This window comes from Leptonychotes weddellii, chromosome 7 (assembly GCF_054177405.1).
Source record: "Leptonychotes weddellii isolate Sample4059 chromosome 7, ASM5417740v2, whole genome shotgun sequence".
In the NCBI taxonomy this organism is placed as follows: Eukaryota; Metazoa; Chordata; class Mammalia; order Carnivora; family Phocidae; genus Leptonychotes; species Leptonychotes weddellii.
Window position 1 is genome coordinate 72,719,522 of NC_138375.1, and position 11,645 is coordinate 72,731,166.

Consider the following 11,645-nt stretch of genomic DNA (forward strand, 5'->3'; position numbering starts at 1 on the left):
ACACCAAGTGGGTGTCCAACAGACCCCACAGGTTATGAGCTCAGTCCCACAATACTGTCTACTTCAGATGCTGGGTGCAAATGGGGTGCTCAGGCTATTCCACACTTCTGCCTAGCCAACTACAAATTCAGAAGTTCCCATAACCTATCATGTTCAATAATTCACTAAAATAGCTCACAGAACTCAAAAAAACACTTTACTTACATATTCTGGTTTATTATAAAGGATACAACCCAGGAACAGCCAAATGGAATACACAGAACAAGGTATGGGGGAGAGGGCTGGCACAAAGTTTCCATGCACTCTCAGGGATGCCACATTCCCAGCACATCAATGTGTTTACCAACCTAGAAACTCTCAGAACTCTATTCAGTGATTTGTAATGGTATTTTATATTGTAGGCAGTGCTGATTAAATCATTGGCCATTGTTGACTGAATTCAATCTCTACCCCTCTCCTTTCCCTGGAAAGTCAGTGGGTGAGGCTGAAAGTTCTAACCCTCTGGCAACCAACTCTAGGATTCCCCTAGGAATCATTTCATTACCATACAAAAGACAGTGTCAAAGTAAAATAAAATGGAGACCAGGTTGAAGATTCCCTCAGGCAGCAGACAAAATCATGTAAGCAAAACTTAATCTAGCTTATTTAGATTATTTCTTGTAAATGCCTCAGATAATCATAAATAAAACTTAAGTCATCTTCCTAAAATAGTATAAGATAATCACTTTTAACCAATCCCTGCCATCTGAAAATCTCCATTGTAATAATCAATTATTGTAAAGGTTAAACAACTTCCTCATTTTCACTTTATAAGCCATCCTGTAATGTCATGCCTCTGAGCTTCATACCACTTTTGAGTTTGAGGTCTCCTTGTTTACAAAGAGTGTGTTTCTCACCCAATATAATACTCCTATCAAGTAAAGCTCTGAATTTTCTTTTAATAAGAGTAAATTCCAAGACTTTTAGGAGTTCTCTGCTAGGAACACAGGACAAACAGTAAATATTTATTTTTTATTATACCACAAAAACCAGTATCAATGAGAAGTCATTCCACATTCCCCCTCCTCTGGCAACCACTAATCTACATTTGGTTTCCATGGATTTGCATATTTTGGACATTTCCGACAAAAGGAATCATGCAATATGTACTCTATTATGTCTGCTTCTTTCATTTAGTATGTTTTCAAGGTTCATCCATGTTATAGCACAATCAGTACTTCCTTTTTTTTTGGCAAAAAATTATTCCATACTATGGATATAACACATTTTATTTATCCAATCTTCAGGTGATGAACATTTGGAATGTGTCCACCTTTTGGCTATTATAAGAAATGCTACTATGAATATTAGTGTAAAATTTTAATGAAATCCAATTTATGTATCTTTTTCCTTTATACTTGCGCTTTTAGTGTCAACCCTAGGAAACAATTACCTAATCCAAGGTCTCAAAGGTTTATGTCTATGTTTTCTTATAACAGTTTCATAGTTTGAGCTCTTACATCCAGGTCTTTGATACATTTTGGAGTTAAATTTTTGTATATAAGGTACGGGGTCCAACTTCATTTTTATGCATATAGATATCTAGTTGTCCCAGCACATTTCTGGACTCTCACTGATCTGTATGTCAATCTTCATATAGTCTCACACAGTTTTGAGTACTATTACTTTGAGGTAAATTTTGAAATTAAGAAGTGTCTCTGCTCTAACTTTGTTCTTTTTCAACATTGTTTCACTACTCTGGGTCCCTTTTCTTTCCATATGAATTTGAAGACTGTCCTGTCAATTCTAGCAAAAAAGGCACTTTGTATTTTAAAAGGGATTACATCACTCTTGATCAATTTAGAAAGGATTTCCATCTTAACAATATTAAGTCTTGGGCGCCTGGGTGGCTCAGTTGGTTAAGCGACTGCCTTCGGCTCAGGTCATGATCCTGGAGTCCCGGGATCAAGTCCTGCATCAGGCTACCTGCTCAGCAGGGAGTCTGCTTCTCCCTCTCCCACTCCCCCCTCTTGTGCTCTTTCTCTCTCTCACTCTCTCTCTCAAATAAATAAAATCTTTAAAAAAAAAAAAAACAATATTAAGTCTTCCAATTCATGTATTTCTATTTATTTAGGTCTTTTTTTATTTTTTCAGTGATGTTTTATAGTTTTCAGTGTATAAGTCTCACACTTCTTTTATTAAATTTATTCCTAAATATTTTATCTTTTTTTATGTTACAATAAATAAAGTTGTCTTAATTTCATTTTTGGATTATTTATTGCTAAATGAACAGATACAGAATAGAGTTTTGCATACTGATCATGTACACTGCATCCTTGCTGAACTCATTTATTCTGATAATTTGTATGTGTGTGCATTCCTTAGGATTTTCTATATACAACGTCATGTCATCTGTGAATACAGGTAGTTTTATTTCTTCCTTTCCAATCTGTATGACTTATATTTCTTTTTCTCATCTAATTGTCCTAGCTTGTTCCTTCAGTACAATGGTGAATAGAAATGAGTAGAGTAGACATTGCTTGTTAATCTTAGGAGTAAAATTATCACTTTCACTTTAAGTGATTACTTAAGTGAAATGTTAGCATTGTATTTTTCATAGATGCCCTTTACAAAGTTGAAGACATTTCCTGTTATTTCTAGTATGTTGAGTATTTTTATCATGAAAAGGTGCTCAATTTTCTTTAAATGCTTTTTCTGTATCTTTTGAGGTGATCACAGGTCTTTATGTTTATTTTATTAATATGGTCTATTATACTGATTGGCTTTCGTATGCTAATCACCCTTGCATTCCTGGAATAAACCCCACTTAATCACAGTGTATAATCCTTTTTATATGTTTGCTGAATTCATGTTGTGGAAGAATTTGGGGCTTCACATTCACAAAGGTATCAGTCTGTAGTTTCCTTGCAATATCTTTATCTGGTTTTGGTGTCAGAGTAATAACTGGTTTCATAAAATGATTTGGAAAGTTTTTCCTCCTCTTCTACCTTTTGTAAAAGAAGAGCAAATTTAAAAAAAAGCTTCATGAGATTTTACATAAATCTATTTGGAAAAATATATGATTTACTGCTTTTATAAATTGGACTGCCAGTAGTACAAAAAAGAAACATATCAGGGGAGCTTTGGGGCTCTTTCTGTACCACAGTGCCGTGAGGAAGAGCTCCAGTAGAAAGTATCGGCCTCACTGAGCTGACAGGCAAATATTGGAGGTTGAGGTATTGAAGCAACTGGAATTTACGGGGCAGGATTCATGAAGGACAAAGTTGTGATGAGGGGTTACACAAAAGTATGAATAGGAGTTTCCTCAGGGCTTTGGCCAACATGCAAATCATGCATTTCAAACTGAGACTCCATGAGGTCAACAGACAGTAGCTGCTAATAGTTGAATGCAAAAAAAGAGAAGTTGCACAAACCTGGAAAATGTTGTATTGAGACCAAAGGGAATGAAAAGATTTTGCAGAGTTCCTCAGGTGCTCAAATGCAACTCTGCCATACCCAAACAGGTATTCCTTAACAGTAAGAACCACAACCTTAAAGAAGAGACAAATCCTAGGACTAAGGACAAGAATGAAATAGACCTACACTAACAAACCAAAATTCTAGTTCTAACAAGTAAAAGGATCTTCTACTAATTTAACTAGCAAATTTATTTGCCAGAGGAAAGACACTCAACACCCAAAGGAAGACAATATAATACAGAATCCCTACAACCTACCATCCACAATGTCCAGTATAAAATTTAAAAAATGTTACATTTAAGAAAATTAAAACCTGACCCATATTAAGATAAAAAGGAGTCAATAGAAAAAGGTCTCAAAATGTCCCAGATGTTGGAAGTAGCAAAAAAGACATTAAAGAGGCTGTTATAAATACGTTCAAATACTTAAAAAAAGACATGATAAGTAAACATATGGGGAAGTTCTAGAGAAAGAGAAACTATTTTTAAAAGATTCAATTAGAAATTCTAGAAAGATAGGTAGACAGACACACACATTTACAATATTTCAGTCAGTAAGATAACTGTATTAATAAGCATTTTCATTTATTTCTAAATTATTATTATTAAAATTCTTAAAGATAAAATTAAAGTAAAAAATGATGAAAGATTCAGGTTAGTAAGCTAATGTGTCTCATTACAAGTTAAATTAGAAAGATCATTATTCAAAAGATATTTTAAAAGCTAATCAACTATTATCAACCATGCAATATCCAAAAACAAAAAGTACTCCATCAAAATTAAGTTTTAAATGCCAGCTATTTAAATCCCAGAAATACATAATCCACCATTAGGAAGAAATTCAAGGGATAAGAACTGTTAAAATGTTAACCATATTTTTGTGATACACATTCTATATCAGAGGTTTGAAAAATAGAGGTAGAGACCTCAATTTCGTATTATTTGGTATATTTAAATATCAAAAGGAGAGAAAAATGTTGATTTATGCCTCCTTACCTAAGTAAGCTATGGTTTATGACACATTTATGTGCCATCATATATAGCTAGATATAAGGCTACCCTGGATATAAAGTGATGTCCTATTTTCTCAATGGCAAATCCAATTAAAAAGGTTTTTTTTTCAAAATGAATATATAAACTTTTATGTATATATATGGAATCACCATATACCTATTAATAATATGAAATTCATTAAATTTAGTTATATACTTAAATCACATATAAGATTACATAGAAATCTAGAAATACTGCTTTGTTCCATTTAGAGCTTGATGAAACAATTTTATTCAAACTTTTCACATATATCTTCAACATTTGGTTCTTCACCATTAGCAGAGCCATGCATACCATAAGGAAATTTCAAAATAGGTGGCTAAGAAATGGATAGACAATTCACCTTTACCAAGTCTATAAAGCCTTGACCTCTAGAGTCTCCTTTGAAACTCCAAGTCATCAGAAAAATATTTACTTAAAATCCTGTCTGTACTATTATGTTAAGAACTAATCTTTTGTAACAAAAGACCCCCAAATACAGTAGCTCAAATAAAGTAGAAGTTTGTTGCTCTTCCATGTAACATTCAGAGCTAGGCTAGTGGAGTGAAATTGGAAGGCACACTGCTCCTTGATGTCACCCAGGGACCAGGGCCCTTCCACATTATTTTTCCCCTCAGAGTACTGCCTTTATCTGCATGGTTGAAGCTGGCTCACTATCACGACAGTTAAAGTCCAGTCTATAGAAGAATGGAATAAAAGAGGGATCTACATACCCAATTTTTTAAAGGCAAGACTCAGAAGGTACATTTATAATTTCTATTCACACACCATAGGTAAAAATTTAGACATGTAACCACATCTAGTTCTAACAAGGTTGGGAAACATCATCTCTAGCTTAGGGCCATGTGCCCAGCTAGAAATCAGCAGCTTCTATTGCTAAAAGGGAAAAGGGAAGAATGGGCATTGGGGATAATTAGCAGACTCTGCTAACAAGTCTTATAAATAAGTTCAAAATTAAAAATAAATATTGAAACAGAAATTACTGAAAAAGTTTAACATGAAATGCTACATTCAGAATATACTTTTAAAAATGAAAATGCTTCTCTTTAAAAATTTAGTCCTAAAATACCTCAAACATGCATAAATTATAATCTATCTTGACATTTAAGAAACTAATGTTGAGATCATTGAGATCTACTTTCAGTGATCTAAAGAAATAGTGGAAAATAGTGAAAAAAAAATCCTTAGATAAGCCAGGACCTTCAAAGTAATGCCTTCAAACTCTTAAGAAATATTTTATCTGAGCCAATAAAATAAAAACAACAATAAAAATAGCATAGTGTTTGTTTCACCTCACTTTTATCCACCTACCCTGAGTTAAAAAGGTGGGGAAAATGTCTAGAGCAGGAACAAAAAGGAAAAACCCAAGACAGGGCTTCAGTTTATTCACAAACTAAATAATCCCTTCAGTGACTATAAAGAGGCCACATATTAAATACTAGAATACATTGCTTCTACTATTTATAAAAATAGTGAAAGTTCTAAAAATTACCAGCCAATAGGTTATTTTTGGCTAAGCTACACTGTGTGAGCTTTATTCCATACAGCTTAACATATGTTAGATATGTTCAGAAAAACAAATCAGTTCAACATGAACTAATAATCAGGTGGCAACCAGATCAGTTAAAGCCAAGTTCTGACTTCCTTGACAGGAACTCTCTAGTAGGTTAATAAATGAGTTTGGAGTATCTGAGTTGAGAATTCTAAGAGAACAAAACAATCTTATCCTTGGAAGTCCTGTTTGAAAGAGGACACCTGCAGTAATAAAGTAGAACCATTTGAACATGTCTTAAGAACAGTGATTTCCCAAAATGAGAATTAAAGAACCCATATATGAACTGCCTGTTCAGGGTGGACTTTCAGCAAGCATGTTGAGGTATTTATAAATTTACCTATGGAAAAGAATTTGCAGTATTTGGGGGTCTGGCATGAGTACTACCTTTCATTAAGTTTAACTAGAACCCATTTTCACAATTTGGATCTTAGAGAATGAGTATTTTTGGACCATCACATATATTTTATATAGAAAATAAAAGTGTTTTCATTGATTACTCTTTAAAATAAAGTTTCAACTGATAAACAGAAGTGACTAAATAACTAATTTTCATATGTTTGTTAATGTCAACAGACATTTTTAAGTACTCTTCAGCTAATTAAACCACCATTCCACTTTTGAACCTCATTTTTAATATTTTCTATTTATTTGATCATTTCCTACTATAAGTTTAATACCACATTTTATATAAAGTCTACTTTCATGAGAACTCCTTGTGAGAAATAATGTTTTCACATTAAAGAGTAGTATATTAAACCATGTTAAAACGGGAATAATAAGAATGTTTAACCAAGTTTGGAATTCAAGCAGTAGCTTAGCCTTAAAAAAGCTATTCTAACAGAAGACCAGTTAAATGCTCCATAGTGTGAAAAATGTTTTTAAAACCCAGATTCACTACACAAAGAAAAAAATCATAAAACTAAATAAAATTTAGTGTGTGGAAACACTTAAAATTTGGAAGAGTAACTTGGAATAATAGGCCAAGTGCTCTAACTTGTAATCAAAACAATTACACTATTTTAGGGAACCCAGGAGCCCTTATTTATTAAAAATATCTAACAGAATAATGGGATTATTTTTAACTCTTATAAACAACAAAATCACAACAACACAACAACAGGACTAAAATTGGTACATCCATCAATTCAAGTAAAGCAATAAAGTAGAAGACCAAAAATCTGAAACAAGTTATTTATTCTCTGAATCAAGGTACATAAAAAGAAAACACACCAAAAAAAAAAAAAGACAAACCATAAAGATTCTTACTTGATAATTACAGGTCTACAGGTCTTTGCAGGTCTACAAGCACACAAGTAGAATATTAAATCTCAAAAATCTTTTAGAGATTGTGCCAGTTATCAAGCTATTGTCTCTAAGCTCCAAAACCCAGACTTCTATTTTTTTTAAGATTTTATTTATTTATTTGACAGAGAGAGACACAGCGAGAGAGGAAACACAAGCAGGGGGAGTGGGGGAAGGAGAAGCAGGCTTCCCACAGAGCAGGGAGCCTGATGTGGGGCTCCATACCAGGACCCCGGGATCATGACCTGAGCCGAAGGCAGATGCTTAACGACTGAGCCACCCAGGCGCCCCCAAAACCAAGACTTCTAACCCCACTTTCTGATGCTAAGGTTGGAACCTTGTAAACCACATTTCTGCGTTGCCAGGTGGCTCCACATTGGACTCTGCTGAAAAGTAATCCTAAGGGAAGAAGAATTAATTTGTTCCTCTGCTTCCTGTTTGCTTCCTCCACGCTTCCTAGGTATGCCATTTTTGTTAACATTGTCCTAATACTTACTCAGCCCAGCAGCATCTTTCCATAGCAACATCTGAATCTAGTTTGCAGTTGTTCCAAACTTGCCAAACCAGTCTTATGAAGTCTTCCTGCTCCAGAACTATTATCACCAACCTGGCAGTACCCCTCCTCAGAAGTCTGGGTCTCAGGTCCATGGGACCTCTTCCCTAAGCTTCTAAGTCACTTCAATTTTATTTTAGTTGCTCGAGCCTTAGTAGTGGCAGTTGTAGTACCTTAGTATTCTCCTTTCCCATTTTCAGTTTTCTATTTAGCTTTATGCCAAATTCATGATTCTTAATATTAACTTCTATGTTTAAATAACTAATATGGTTTCTGTCCTGACTGAACTCAAAGAGACTGTCCAGTAGTTCCTCGGGTGCTATCAAAATCACTAAGGCTTGAGAGGTACAGTTTGAAAAGGCATATCTATTATCACATTATATAATTTTCTGTTTGCAAAATGAAAGAATCTTATTTTCATAAAATAAATCTTAACCAAATATTCTTGGTTCCTAGAGTGATTCTCAACCTGAATGGAATGGAGACTATGGAGCTTGAGATTGGGACTTAAATTAACAAAAAGTTTAGAAATACAATTCAAGTTCAATCCTTTCATAATATAAACAACCTAAGAATCATTAGACCTTTAAGCTCCTTGAGGAAAGGAACTGAGTTTTGTTTACCAAAATATGTCGTATAATAAACATTCAAAATAAAAACTTGTATGAATAAGAGAATTTAGAGTGTAGCCAAGCTCAAAAAGCTAGTTAGTGGCAGAATTAAGCCTCAGTTGGGGGTCTTATCCTGCCTATCCCATTTTTATAGCAGTGTCCTATTAACACTAAGCTGAGGGCCCAGAAGAACGATGGTAAAGGTTAAGTTCCTCAGGAATAGACCTGTACTGTATTACGGTATTAATAAGAAGTGCTCTTATGATCAACCCCTGGAAGAGAACAGGGAAAGAGCAGGAGTAAGCAAAGGAAGAGGTTGAACTATGATGTAGTACCAAGGGAGGCTGCAGTTGACTCTACAAGGAGTTCTAAAGATTGCATGACCCTTTGGAGTTATGTTGAGTTATGCTGAGCTGGTGCAAAGAATCTGAGCCTTTGACGTCTATGTTAATCAGTCACTGGATCCAGGCAAACCCGGAAAGGAAGTATGACCTTCAGTGAGGTAGCTCCTTCAACCTAGGCAATCCAAGTGGAGGCTGACTACTGAGCATTTTCTGCTGGCAGCACTTCCAGGAGCTGGGGGGAGTAAGTCCTTCATTCCTGGAGGGGGACAGCTGGTAGTACATCACAGTGTCCACTACAGTCCAATTCTTGTGCTACTAAATGCAATAACATGTATTTTTATAAGAGAGAAACAGAGGGAGACACACACAAAATGGAGAAGGCAATGTGACTACAGAGGCAGGATACAACCAAAAGCCAAGAAATGCCAGTAGTCACCAAAGGCTGACAGAAGCTGAAAGAGGAAAGAAACAGATTGTCCCTTAGAGCCTCTGGAGGGAGCATGGTCCATAACTGTAAAAGACTAAATTTCTATGGTTTTAAACCACCAAGTTCGTGGATATTTGTTACAGCAACCCTAGGAAAATAACATAGGGATAATAAAGAAAAGTTTTATGGGATGCATAGTGTTTTATGAATGGTAGGTAAGACTTAACATATGTGGTGACTAGAAAGAAGGGGAAAAAAGGAGGTGGGAAGGTAAGCATTACAGATGAAGGGAAATGGCAGTAATACAGGAAATCAAGGGAACTGTATTTGATTGAATTGTAGTTCAATTAAGCAAGAGCATATGTTACTTGAAAGTAAGCAATGATACAGATTATTGAAGATCCTGAATGCCAGCCTAAGAAGTTTAATTTAACCTAAGAAAAGTTTGAACTTTCATCTATAGACAGTCAAGATCCTCTGCAACTTGTGAGGACAAACTGTGTGTGTGTGTGTGTGTGTGTGTGTGTGTGTGTGTGTGTGAGATGGGGGTCTGGGAGTAGGTAATAATGATGTGCTAAATCCTTTGCACACCTCTGTCATATTATTCTCTTATTTTCTATTCATCTCCTTCCACCTCAAGACTTAAAGGTTAGGATTCTTCCCCCAGGACCAAGCAAAAAATCTGGCATATATGTTTGATAAATAGTAAATGAGTGAATAAAAAATACTGTGTATTTTTTGTCATTACTAAGCATGGTAGGAAAAGTAAATCAGAATATTGAACAATAACTGAATCACTTTTACTCTTCAAAGGTCTGATTAAGATGATTGTATTAAAAAAATATATAACTATTAAAAGTAGAAGAGATTTGGGCTCAGTGTGATTCTGGATTCTGGAATGCTCCAGAAACAGGACAACAACTGTAGCCAAATCCAATCAATTAGTAGTGGTTGTCTGGAGCAGAGCTTAGAAGTAACATAAGGTTTGTGCTTTAACAGATTAGCAATGTCTGCTAGAATGTTGGATTAGGAAACAGCCAAATGACTTGTTTCCCATCTCATTCTTGCTCCATAAAAGCTTTTCATTTTTATTTCTTATGTGAAGTATAGAAAGAAAAAGTCCATTTCAGTAGAGGTTTCCAAGAGTTGAGCATGGTTAATCAAAGGCTTACTGCATTCAAGTGTAAAAAATGAAGCCAAAGGTTGTAGTGTAGAAGGGACAGAAGATTGTTCTGCTACCTGTAGTCTATGGTTTCAGAGTATTAACTATTCTGACTTGGAAAGAAAGGGCATATCTAATTGCTTGCCTTGGAACTGCAGCCAGGTTTTATGAAAAAACTAACTCTGTGTTTGGACAAAGCAACATACTCAGTAGGGCCCTGGAGAGTTGGAAAATGGGCACATCGGCCAGTAGAACCCCAGTAGGAAAAAAATGGACTCTGTAAATAATGAACTCCAAAGTTTACACTTCAAAGTTTTGAGACTCAACCCAGAGACAGGCTAGAGAGCAGTGGCTGGAAATGAAGTCAAAGCTGAAGTCCGTGACCATATGTAGTATCCACACCTAAGGTGTGAGGGTGTACCAAAATAGGTAATTGTCTTTTAAAGGTTTAAAACGTAGTTCATGAAACAAGAGAGAAACACAAACATTATCACACAAGTTTTGTTACCCCTGTTGCTTTTGTAGGGAAGGTGGAGTAGCCACCCTCTGAGGAGCAAGTTGTTTAAGGTCTTGCTCGTTACCATTTTTGTTGACGTAGAGAGGAGTTCCAGGTTCAGTGTGGGTAGCTCTCCTAAAGCCCTGAAATTACGTCTTGGCCTTTGACAAACAATGCCCATAGCTTCGTTCCAACTCGTCAAAAATCGCCCACTTTCTCTGGAAACGAGCGTGAGATGCAATCATGACAGTACGCCTTCCACACAGCCTAAAGCCCACCCCCACCAGGCGCAGGCGCAGGCGCAGGCGCACTCCCGAGTCTCGCGAACCAACCCAAAGCCAATACTGAGCAAGCGCAAGAGAGCGCTCTTTAGCCACGCCTTCCTTTTTTCTAAGCAGGCGCTGTTTACTATTGTTTTTATTTTTAACTGCTTTGTGTGTCTGGACGCTCTTGGGTTCATCTCACCCCCTTCTCTTGTTGGAACTCACTTTGCCTAAAGTAGGAGTTGCTGGTTGGGGATGAAATTTGCTCCTCGGGTTCTGTTACCATTCTGCTCTCACAGGCAGCTCACGTCCTTTGGGCAGCCAGTCCTGACAGATATGAAAAACAAAATGACATATTGTAGACACTCAAAGTCCGTTAACTTACATGACAAAAATCCCCTTACAAAAAAAAATTCTGCGTT

At 35.9% G+C, this 11,645-nt stretch overlaps 1 long non-coding RNA gene across 1 annotated transcript; it reads right to left on the minus strand.

Annotated features, from left to right (window-relative positions):
- Window positions 1-7,242: 7,242 nt before the first annotated feature.
- Window positions 7,243-11,552, minus strand: LOC145722646 (uncharacterized). Its single transcript, XR_014147049.1, has 2 exons — window positions 11,449-11,552; window positions 7,243-11,178 (listed from the first exon to the last, which is right to left on the minus strand). It is a non-coding gene; the product is annotated as an uncharacterized LOC145722646 (long non-coding RNA).
- Window positions 11,553-11,645: the final 93 nt, after the last annotated feature.